The sequence below is a fragment of the Mesocricetus auratus genome, unplaced genomic scaffold (genome assembly GCF_017639785.1).
Source record: "Mesocricetus auratus isolate SY011 unplaced genomic scaffold, BCM_Maur_2.0 Super-Scaffold_6730, whole genome shotgun sequence".
NCBI lineage: Eukaryota > Metazoa > Chordata > Mammalia > Rodentia > Cricetidae > Mesocricetus > Mesocricetus auratus.
The window spans coordinates 40,844,768-40,857,176 of record NW_024429184.1 but is presented as its reverse complement, the minus strand read 5'-3'; the positions used below and the strand labels follow the sequence as shown (position 1 = coordinate 40,857,176).

At 43.3% G+C, this 12,409-nt stretch overlaps 1 long non-coding RNA gene across 1 annotated transcript in view; it reads left to right on the top strand.

Annotated features, from left to right (window-relative positions):
* Positions 1 to 3,619: 3,619 nt before the first annotated feature.
* The window catches only part of LOC110340148, a 44,145-nt gene continuing 35,355 nt past the window's right edge, over positions 3,620 to 12,409 (top strand). The window contains exons 1-3 of the long non-coding RNA XR_005875262.1: positions 3,620 to 4,778; positions 10,538 to 10,742; positions 11,111 to 11,194. This is a non-coding gene — a long non-coding RNA (uncharacterized LOC110340148). The remainder of the gene's footprint in view (positions 4,779 to 10,537; positions 10,743 to 11,110; positions 11,195 to 12,409) is intronic.

Here is a 12,409-nt window from a genome sequence, read left to right as displayed (position 1 = left end):
AGGTGTATGCTACCATGCTTGACCTTCTTATAAGGTTTTTAAAATTTATTGTTGCAGCAATAGAAAGGCAACACAAAACTGGGCATGGTAGTTCACATTCCCATTGTTACTAGTGTTGAGTCAAAGGCTTTCTCTGTGTGAGAAGAAAATGATATCATTGGAGAGTTAAATGATTTACCAAACTAGCCATGTCTCATTTGAGGAATCTCTTAGGATGGTCTATACTAGTTACCTTGCTTGTGGTAGAACAGCCAAGACAAGCAACAAGTGGAGGTGTGGGGAAGTCAGGGTGACAGTTTGACTCCTGCCATGGCAGCAGAGCTGTGAGGCGAGTGGTTATGTTGTGGTTGCAGGAAGGAAGCAGAGAACGCCTGGGCTAGATGTGGGCTAGGCTACCATTCTCAAAGGTTCACCCCTGGGACCCTCTGCCAGCTGCTTGCTTTTCAAAGTCCCACTGCCTCTCAAAACACCACCAGCTGAACACCAAGTGCTCACACACACGAACCGGTGAGAAGCATTTCATGTTTAAACCACAAGGGTCAAGCAATGATGTTCAGTTGACATACCCCAATACTCTTCAACCCTGGAGAGGGTAGGGGTAGGACCCACTGATACAGGGTAAGGATCCGTACTCCATCCCATCCCTGTGAACTGAAAAGAAAGTCTCTTCTTAGGACAATTAAACTTTTTTTTTTGTTTTTTGAGACAGGGTTTCTCTGTATTGTTTTGGAGGTTGTCCTGGAGTTTCCTCTGTAGACCAGGCTGGCCTTGAACTCACAGAAGTCCATCTGCCTCTGCCTCCTGTGTGCTGGGATTAAAGGTGTGCACCACCAAAGCCCCACTTCAATTAAACATCATAAGATAAGATAAATTTATAAAGGAGATCTTTGAAGAGATGGTAAACATATTAGGGGATGGAGAGATGACTCCGTGGTTAAAAGCACTGGCTGCTCTTCCAGAGGACCTGGGTTCAATTCCCAGCATCCACATGGCAGCTCACAACTGTCTGTAACTCCAGTTCCAGTGATCTGACACTCTCACACCAATGCTCATGACATAAAATTAAATAAATTATTAAGAAATCATTAAAAAACAAAGGCACTGACTAGATCTTTGCTCTTTGTCTTGTCCTGTTCTCAGCCCCTTCAGGTGTGGTCCTTCGAGTGGAATGAATATTTCATAGTGCGACTGACACAATCCTGTTTGATATTCAACTATTTGAAATGAGATTTCCTGAAGATCTGAAAGGAAGTCATGATGATGGAAGGGGATGTGGACTATTTATAGGAGAGGCAAAAGATGATAGGAAAAAAGATCTTGAACCAATTTGATCTAATAGAGTTGTCACGTCATCCCTTAGCTGTGTGATTTGTAGACAAATTGCTTAAACTTTTTGTTTCTTCAACTGCAAAACTAGGATAATAATGTCTCTATAATTCAGGGTTGTTTCAACAGTTGAGTGAGCTAACAGAACTGGGAACAGTAATTGGCAATAATAATTGCTCATCAAATGTTAACCATTATAATCATTACTAAAGACCTAGGGAGGGGAAATGATATGTTAGTGTCTCCAACATGACAGTTTTTAACTTTGGGGAGGGAATTTTTTCTTTTATTTAAAATTTAAATTAAAAACATCTTATTTTACATACCAACCCCAGTTCCCCCCATCCTCCAATGCCCCCCACCAACTCTCCACCTCACTCCTATCTACCTCCCAGGGAGGGTGAGGTCTCCCATGGTCTTGTAGGTGGGGCCATCCCTGGGGTTGGTGGACCTGGGTTCTATAAGAAAGCAGGCTGAGAACGCCATGGGGAGCAAGCCAGTAAGAAGCTCCCCTTCATTGTCTCTGCATTAGCTCCTGTCTGCAGGCTCCTGCCCATTTGGGTTCCTGTCCTGACTTACTTCAGTGATGAAGAGCAATGTGGATATGTAAGCCAAGTTTTACCCTCCAACTTGCTTTTTTGTTCATGGTGTTTTATGATAGGAATAGTAACCCTAACTAAGACAAGTTGATACCAGGAGTGGGATATTGATATGATGGACCTGACTTTGTTGTTCAAAAGAGGAGTGTGGAAGGACTTTGGAGCTTTCTGCAAGAAAAGCCGTTAGGTGTCAATGCTTAGTGACCTGCTCAGTAGGAACTTGGAAGAGAAGAAATGTTGAGGACAATGTAGAAGATGGAAGTCTGATTTGTGAACTTTCAGAGGGAAGTTTAAAAACTCTGTTAGGACTATTTCTTATTTTGAATTAAGATTCTGTGGTCATGGTCAGCTGGGGCTGAAGAATCAGCTGATTAATGAGAGACCAGCACTACTGAAGTGAAACTTTTGCTTTGCTGGTATATTGGGATACACGGTGCTATTTGGCTGGAGCTGAGAGATTAGTGATCCCAAATGAGGTAACCCAGGCCCAGAAAAACAAACATGGTATTAGCTGTAAAGGATAACCATGCTACAATCCACAGATCCAAAGAAGCTAAGTAACAAGGAGTGCTCAAGGCGGGGTGGTAGTGCATAAACCTCACCGTGAAGGGGAAATAGAGTAGACATCACAGCTGGATAGGGGAGCCTGCATGGGGGGATGGGCATGGGAACAGGAGGGATCAGATCGGAGGGAGGATGGAGGGAGAGAGTACTGGGAGAGCAACTGGAATAGGGGTTGCATCTCTGGGATGAGCTAAGAACCTAGTACAATGGAAATCCCTAGGATTCTATGAGGGTGACCCTAGATAAGATTCCTAGCAATGGGGAATATGGAGCCTGAACTGGCCATGACCTGTAACCAGGTAAGTCTTCCAGTGGACAGACTGGGACACCAACCCAGCCACAAACCTTTGACCTACGGTTTGTCCTGCCTACAAGATGGGCTGGGGTACAGGTGACACAAAAATTGTGAGAGTGGCCAACCAATGACTGGTCTATCTTGAGACACATACCATAAGAGGGAGTCCACTCCTGATACTGCCTGGAGGCCAGGACCCTGAGGCGGGATAATGCAGAGATAGAACCAGACATGAATAGCAAGAAAAAGAAAAAAAAAAGGAAAGTGCCAATAAGATGTTCCCAATAATATTCTGCTATACATCGTAGATCCGTGCCTAGCCCAGTCGTCATCAGAGGCTTCATCCAGCAATTGATGGAAACAGATGCAGAGTCCCACACCCAAACATTAGGTGGAGCTTGGGGAATCCTATGGAAGAGTGGGAAGAAGGATTGAGGGAGTCACAAGAAAACACACAGAATCAACTAACCTGGGCTCAAAGGAGATCACAGAGACTGAACTGACTACATGGGACCAACCTCGTCCCTCTACAAGTTACAGCTATTTAACTTGGTCTTCTTGTGGGACTTCTAATAGTGGAAGCAGAGGCTGTCTCTGACTCTGCTGCCTGCTTTTGGGGTCCCTTCTTCCCGGTGGCCTTTCCCAGCCTTAATAGGAGAGGAGGTGCCTAGTTTTACTGCAACTTTATATGCCATGGCTGGTTGAGAGAGGCCTGCCCTTTTCTGAAGAGAAATGGAGGAGTGGACTGGATGGGACTGAGAAGGTGGTGGGGAGGAACTGGGAGGAGAGGAGGGACGGGAAACTGTGGTTGGGATGTAAAAACAAACAAACAAACAAAACCAGGATACCAGCATTGTTGAACTGAAATTCTGGGAAGTGTTTCCTGAGCGTCAGTACATAGAAGCCGTGTTCCAGAGGTGGCCAAGGTTGCGCCTGTGCTGACAGCTGAACTTTAGCTAGTGTAAGAGTCACCCAGGTGTTACTTGTTCTGAAGTCATGAAGGGGTCATGGAGAGCAGCTGAGGCTTGGCACTGTGAGAGGCCCCAACAGAAGGTGCAGCCTCAGTGACAGTTGGAGGCCCAGGACTGAAGAACCCATGCTTGACACGACGAAGGAAGCCTATGAAAGGCTATTGGTGAAGCGCAGCCCAGTTGCCGCAGAAGACCCCAGCATTTTGGAGACACCAGTACTGTGGGATGAGCACCAAGAAGAGCAGGAGCAGTGGAGTGGAGCCAGTGGGAGCCCAGAGACAAGCTGTGTGCACTGCAGACGGCAGAGCTGGAGAAGTCACCTAAGCCCTGGGAGGAGCCCACAAGACCGTGAATGAAGCCCAGACATTGGACTGAGCTACTTACAGTTTTGGAATTTGGTCTTGCTTTAATTTGATTGTGACTGTGCTCTGGTACTTCCCTCTTAAAGTATTTAATTTATTTTTGATTTTATAGGAACCCACAGTAGAGAGGCTTTGCATTTTAAGACTTTAGATTTTAAAAGAGACCGACTGTTTTCTTTAAGGCTGAAATTTGAAGTGTTTGGATTTGTAAAGGCTGTGAGATTTTTAAAGTTATTTATATTTTAACATAAATTAAAAGATCTTGGAGATGAATGAGAAAGGACAAGTTGTGGTTGAACAGTGGTGCACTTCTGTGCCAAGCTGACGAAGGCTCAATTTTGCTGGACAGTTTTGTGCCAGCTTGACACAAGCTGGAGTCATCTGAGAGGAGGGAGCCTTGACTGAGAGAATGCCTCCATGGGGTCGGGTTGTAGGCAGACCTATAGGGCATTGTCTTAATTGGTAACTGATGGGGGAGGGCCCAGCCTATTGTGGGTGGGGCCATCCCTGGGGTTGGTGGGCCTGGGCTCTATAAGAAAGCAGGCTGAGGGAGCCATCAAGAGCAAGCCAGTGAACAGCATCCCCCCATGGTCTGTGCATCAGCTCCTGCCTCCAGGTTCCTGTCTTGACTTTCTTCAGTGATGAGCATCAACGTGGAAATGTAAGCCAAATAAACCTTCTACTCTCCAACTTGCTTTTGAGTCATGGTGTTTCATATTATCAATAGTAACCTTAATTAAAACAGAGTGGAAATCTTCCATAGGATTAGAAAGATTAGTAAGTGTGGCCTTGTTGGAGGAAGTGTGTCACTGGGGGGTGGACTTCAAGGTTCAAAATCCCATGCCAGACCCAGCTTTTCTCTCTCTCTCTGCCTGTGGATCAGGATGTAACTCTCAGCTACTGCTCCAGCCCCTGCCTGCTGGCACCATACTCCTTCTCATGATGATAATAGACTAAGCCTCTGAAACTGTAAGCAAGCCCACAATTAGATGACTTCTTTTGTAAGAGTTGCCCTGGTCATGATGTCTCTTTACAGCAATAGAACAGTGACTTAGACAGGGAGAGAGATAGGGTTATCAGAAGCAAGGCTGGTGCTTAGAGTTGAAGAAGAGGTGTTGTAAGATGTTAAAGTTGAAATGAAATGATCCGAAGGTCAGTTATTTGAAGGAGAGAGTTTGATGACTTCTTGATGCCTTAATAGACTATGGCATCCATTATTGAACTTGGGAAGGACAGAGCTACGGAAGGGAAGCTAATGAGGTCTTTTTTTGAGGCTTTCATGTATCTGAGGCTGGCTGCAGACTTGCTACATGGTTGAGGATGACTATAAACTTCTTTTGCCTCTGCCCTCTGAGCACTGCAATTATAGATGCCTGGTTTACATGGTGCTGGGGATCAAATGCAGGGCCTCCTATATGCTTGACAATCACTTGCTTGACACTAAGCTATACATCTCTTGCCTTCAATGATGTCAGTTTTGAACATGTTTGCAGTTGTATCGATTGGGAGCATATTATCTTGTAGGTGTCTGCATCTGGAACTCGGGAGGACCCTTTGTTAGAATGAATGGAAGCTTTGTGCTGGTATTATTTGAAGGGATAGGTATTGATGGGGAAGTCCTGTGTATATGTCAATAAAGCACTGTTGGCCAATAGGGAAGCAAGATAGGTGGGACTAGGAGTCGGGATTCTGGGAAAGAGAGACACAGAGAGACAACAATGTAGCCCGCCACAGGAGTAAGAGGTCTTGACCACTTTCTTCTGTAAGAGAAATACTTAGATTAACAATTATGGGTTAAATACTTAAGTCAGAGCTAGCCAGTAAGAGACAAGCAAATGGCCAACAGCTTCATAATTAATATAGTGTCCTGTGAGTTATTTGGGGACTGCAACTGTGGCAAGGCCCAGGCGGATGGCGGGGAAGGCTACACTCTACAAGGTATGGATGATGTAATCAGAACATGTGCAAGAGTAAGAGCAAATCCAGGGAGGGGCCCAAGGTTAGGAAAGGCTTGAGGATGTCAGTGTTAGGTGTGAGTAGCTGGGAGAGAAGCTAGAGATCCAGAAGAAGGCCAGGAGAGGGTCAAGTCATCAAGGAGAAAGAAAGCTGGAAGAAAGTCAGATTATCCAGCTATGCAAAGGCAGCAGGAGTCAAATAAGGTAAGACCTGAGCTGAACTGCCGTAATTGGATTTGGCCTTCACGTGGGTATAGGGGGTTTTATTGAATTTATGTAATGAAATTTGTGGAGTGTAAGGGAACAGGTTGAAAAGTCTTTACTTTCAAGATGCTTTCCCTGTCTAGTTCTGCACCCTCTTGCTGAACTCAATAGAAGGCCTTGGGATGAATCCTTTCTGAGTTGGAACTTGCCTACAGCTCATTCTACCCAAGCCTCACTGAACAGGGGGAAATTAAGGCCCTGTAGCATGAATCCATATCCTACCCTAGAGCTTTCCGGCTGTTCTGACACTGAGGCATTCACTCATAGCAATTTTCTAATTGTTTCTAGCTCACACAGTTACTCTCTAGTGTTGTAATTCACTAGTTTATAGTTTTGTTTCCTTTGGTCATAGATGATAGGAACTAAACTACTATTTAACCTTCTTTCTGCTTTACAGTTGACTTTTTTTATTTTGTGGGCTATTTTCAAGAGTAAAGAAGCTAGCACAGAGGAAAATGTAATGCATACCAGTTGTTCAGTGAATATAATGAAAGAGGGGCTGGAAAGAGTGTAACAGCTGGAGTATGATGAAGTGTGCTTTGGAATGCTGTCCTCTGGGCATGACATGGCTGTTGTACCCATGAACTCCTATCATCTGTGGCTACCTATGTATCACTTGTATAAGACCAATTCAGACAAAATGCCATCAGAGGTGGGAGTGGCACTCACCAGTCACCACTCCTAGCTGAGGAGCTGTTGTCAGTTGATAGCTGCTTGGGGGGGGTATCCTTCTTTAGGGATGTGGTCCCTGGTAGGCTGCCCATGCTCCAGTACAAGACTGATATACATAGCACTAACTGGACTTAATGGGTTATTAGAAAAAATAAAAGAAGACATGAAGTTGGGAAGGTGGAAGGTGGGCATGTAGGCAGAGACCTAGGGGAAATTGTAGACACAAATGAGAATGGATCTGACCCTATTTCACTGTGTGCATGTATGGAATTGACAAATAATAAATAGATTTAGTAAGAAACAAAAAAACCAAGCATAGCAAGACAGAAGACGCTTAGATATGATAGAAATGTAGAGTGAACAGAAGTATATTTTTAGTCAATACCATTTCCTTTTAGCTTTAAGGTTTAATCAGGTACCTCCAAGAGCCACACAGCCTGGGCTGAAAGTCATTTTCTTGTGCTTGAGAATTAGTAACTCTGTGTGACTTTCTGAAGTCCACCGTGTTGGTCAAAACTGCAGCCCGTTTAACACGAGCAAGGACCCTTTGATCACCATCTCTTTCCCCTGCCTCTTTCTCTTAGACTCTGGCATTCTTTGAGCCACCCTGTCAGGCAGGCAGGTGATTGGAGACCCACTGATGTCTGATGCCAACCTCAGGACTGGTTGGGTGAAAATGATTGGCACTGCTCTCACAGTTCTGGCTCCACGCTGCAAGACGCTGGCAACGGTCCCCTCACTCTTCTTTTTACTGCTTGCTCCACGCTCTGAGGCTCAAGTACAGCTGGCTGGCATTCTGACTCTAAGGCCGTGCCACTCACCGTCTAAAGTTCTTAATCCGCCTGCTGCACCAGGCCCAGCGGCAATGATAAATTATAATAAGCCAAAGATCTCTGATCTAGAAATTGATACCCATGGAGTCTGTTAGATGGAAATTTGCATAAAACTGTCTCAGGATAACGCTGTCCTCAAACAGACTACACTGAATAGCACATGCAAGCCTTACATGTGAAGAATCGCCAGCAAGCCAGAGAGAAGTGCGTATAAATGGGACTCTGAAAAACTTTTGGTGCACACTCATTTTTTGTTCTGCCCTGATAGTCCCCTGGAAATCACTCAGGATGAGGTAAACCACAGCACTTTCCAGAACTCTGTGTGTGTGTGTGTGTGTGTGTGTGTGTGTGTGTGTGTGTGTGTGTGTGTGTGTTTCAATTGCAGATGTCTGGGAAACAGTAAATTCTTGTTTTGAAGCTTTTTCAAATAGAGCTTTTTATTCCAAGCAGTTGAAAGTTGAAATGGTCCTGTTTATGCTTCTTATTGGTGATAGTTTAACTAGCTGGGTTTTGTTTTCTCTGGAATTATGGTTCATTTTTAAAAATGGTCTTCCTTTAGGAGTTAACTAGTCCCTGGAGCACATTGGTAGCTGAGGAGAAAGGCATCCAGAGAAATTGAATTTCTTTTATGTCTATGGAAAAAGTGGCCAGTTGCCATTATAAGTCAAATCGAGAGCTTTCTTCTACAGAGTTCATGGACTAGTAAAATCCGAGCAATAGTAATTTTATTTTTTGCAAAGAGAGAATATATACTCTGGAACGTGTAAAATTAAGTCAAGATAGCCACTTAATTCTAGGATTTGTTATAGGATCATTACCCTAATGGTTCTTTGCTCTTGTAATTTGTCAAAAGGATGTTATCTTTTCTCTTGAGTTAGTTGGTCATGTATGACAACAGTTGCAAAAGTGTGGATAACTTATTGAAATGTCTGTCATTCTAGCAGGTAGATGTTACCACCTGACAGCATTTTACCATCTCTTCCCATACTTCCCAATTAACATTGTCTCAGCAGAGATGGGCATTTCACAGCATGTAAAGTCCTGGGTTCTATATGAGGGCTGAAGGGACAATATGATAAAATCAGTATTCAGAGATAAGTAATATATATTTGTATTTAATTTGGACTGGTATAGTGAACAAGCAACCAGAATCCTCTTGAACTCTATAAAAGTAAGCCCCAAGTATTAACTGGGGCTCTTGACTACCCCTATTCATATGATCTGCTGTCGATGAATCTTGATACAAGATCCCTCCTTTAGTCTGTACTATCCTTTCATTCTGAATAAAGCTAGCTTGTTATTTCTACAAATATGTGTGAGCCTTTAGTTTCAATTCTTTGTGTAAGAGGCCAAGAACTTGGAGACACTTGACCCTGAGCCCCCTGTGAAATATTTGGTACAAATCATATGGACATAAAAATGGGAACATACCAGGTTTTCCCAAGGTTTGCTTCTTCGAGTTTATGGATTAGTGAGTAGGAAGTGGGAATTGCAAGCTGGACATGGGTGAGAATAAGTGATAAAACTAATTATTGTTGGTGGTGGGCAGCTATTATTTACCATTGTGTCAAAATACCTTATAGAAGCGACTTCAAGCAGAAAGGGTTAACTTTGGTTCCCAGTTTTATGGTGGAGACGACAAAGCAGCAAGAGCAGCTTGCAGCCATGATGGCAGGAACTTGAAACTGTGAGCTCACATCACCAAGCCGGGAAGCCAGGCCAGGCCCCACAGAGACCCGCCTCACCTCCCTCTAGCAAGATCCTACTCCTCAGGGTTCCACAGCCTCCCTGAAACAACAGTACCATCTGGGGAGCAGGTGTTTAGACCCAGGAGTCACATTATAATAGGTAGTCATAGGTGCTTTGCTAAATGCTTCCCATGATCTTCAGGGATAGAATCTTCTTGATTAATTTACAGTATACAAGTTTTCTTTTTTTGGTTGGATAATTAAAAATGAACTAGCTTTTTAAGACAGGGCCTCATGTAGCCAAGGCAGGCCTCAAACTCACTGTGTAGTTGTAGATGGCCTTGAACTTCTGATCATCTTACCTTCATCTGCTAAGTGCTGGGCTTACAGATGTGTGCCACCACACTCAGTGGTCTCCTTTTCTTTTAGAGGAGAAACCCAAGACCATGGTCCCATACACAGCAAGCACTGCATTGCTAATATAGTTGAGCTCACTTGACTTCAAAGAGTCATAGTTATCAAGAGTAACTTGGGAGACCTCTCCTCTGGAAGGCCATGGCTTTTCTGAGGTAGAGAAAGAATAAAGTGAAGTCATCACAGCGGGGTGATCAGAATGAATACTTGCATCTCACTGGAAATAAAACCTGAAGCTTGTATGTGTCTAGAAAGTGAGTGACCTGACAATTGTGTATGTGATAGTTATCTACATTGATGAGAATGATGGTAGTGTTTTTTTCATTATATTCTACAGTTGATGAACATTTTGGCTATTCCAGTGTTGGGCTACTACAGTGGGGTTCTAGTAACATCTTATAAAAAAGTTCATGTTTTTTCTTGAGAAAAATGCTGGGCGAGAGGCACAAACACTACTAAGCATTTCCCTCTGGCAGTTGCACACATTTACCTTCTTACATGTGGTGTCGGAGAGTTACATCCTGGTTAACTTTCATGTGACATGGCTTTGGATGGGAAAACATGCAACAAAGGACATTGTTGTATCAACTACAGGGTCTACTGAGACAGGAGTGTCATTAATGCCAAACAACTTCAACATTTGGAAGGGCACCAAAAAATCAGGTTGTCCCAGTTGCAAGAGGAGGACAAGAAAATCAAGGTCACCTAGTTCCTGACAAAGGAAACAGTCACCCTTCCAGGCACCTCTTGAGAACCTTGTCCCATCCTTTACCATTTAACAGCAGGATATTATCCAAAGGTGAGCCAACAACTCGCTGTCATGCGCTGAGCCAAAAGCCAGTTTAAATGATGGTCTTGTGTAGACAGTGATCTTTTTATTTGAGAATAATAAAACTGTTTGTCTTAGAAAAGGGAACAGCCTCTCTAAGTAACAACTATAGCATTGTTCCTAACTTATAGGTTTAGGTAAGAAATTGAGCATTTCTAGCTGTGTCTTCACTTTTGCTTTGAAAGGTAATAGCAGGACTGGTATGAAGCAATTCTTGGGTTAAATCCTCCTTCTTAATGTATGTCTGTATTTCCTATCTACTCTGTATTCTCTAGAGAATCTTGTTAAATATAAAAATACAGTAAAAGTACATGCCATGACTTTAGATCTCACCTTAGGCTCACCAGTCTTCGTTGTTCAACTGTGACACAGCAATGCCATCACTTCCCTCTTTCTGGGTCATGAGGACAACGTTTGAAAATGTAAGTTCAGAGATGGCATATAGGTGGGGCATGAATAATTTTATCTTGGGAACTAAGAGAGTGGCTTAGTGGGTAAGAGTGCTTGCTGCACAATCTTGAGGACCTGAGGTCAGACCCTCCGGGAAGGGGACAGAAATAGAAGGACCATGGGCTTGCTGGCTGTGTGCCTAGCCAGATAACAGTGGTTTCCAGGTCTGGTGAGAAATCTTCGCAAGGGAATAAGGTAAAGAATTATAGAGGAGGACTCACAATATCCACTCTGTTCTCTGCACACAGATGGGTACATGCACCTACACACAGCATGTACACACGCGTGTACCACATATGCTGCTTTCTTAGTGATATTGTGCTAGTTGGTGTCACTATTTGTTTGGAAGTCAGATTTAGATAACAGCCTGGAAGTTGGCAACAAACTGACTGTTGACATGGGCAAGGTTTCTAATAACATTGTGTTGGGTTCCTTGTATGTAAGAGGTTATTGGTCACATAGCCTACATTATATAGGCTATAGTAAGGATTCCGTATGATGACAGTTGTAAATCTTTTACTTAGAGGATGCTGTATAATAGTAGGTGAATTTATTTCCCATCATAAGATTTTTCCTATAGAAGAACTGATTTTAACATTCTACACTTCCCATAAATTTAGCCCAAAAGGCCCAAGTTGTACAGTATTTAATGGTGATGAAAACTTGTACTTTTCTTTTTTGAATTAGGATATATAAACGTGTGATTTTTTAGTTGAAAATTTCTTCTACAATGTGCTATCTTTTCAGTTTATATTTACTATATAACTTGCTATATAACAGCTGCTATCATCCCTCAAATGATAATGTTAAAAATGATTTGTGTGTGTGTGTGTGTGTGTGTGTAGGCCAGAAGAGGGTATTGGATCCCTGGGAGCTGGAATGAAAGGCAATTGTGAACCATCTGACTTGGGTGATCAGAATCGAACTTGGTTCGTCTGGATGAGCAGCAAGCAGTCAACTCTGAGCCATCTCTCCATCCTCTGAATTCCTAGGTGACTGTGGATGTTGATCAGAATTCTAGAGGGCAAGCCTAGGAAAAGATGGTAAAGTCAGGTGTCTTCACAGGGGCATTTTGACAAGTTGTAGGGGTGATTATTTGAAACATTACTAGTGTGTAGAGGTGCAGATCATGGATTCTTGTGACTTGTAAAATTGCTGCACATAGCAAGACTTGCCTCATTTCCCTA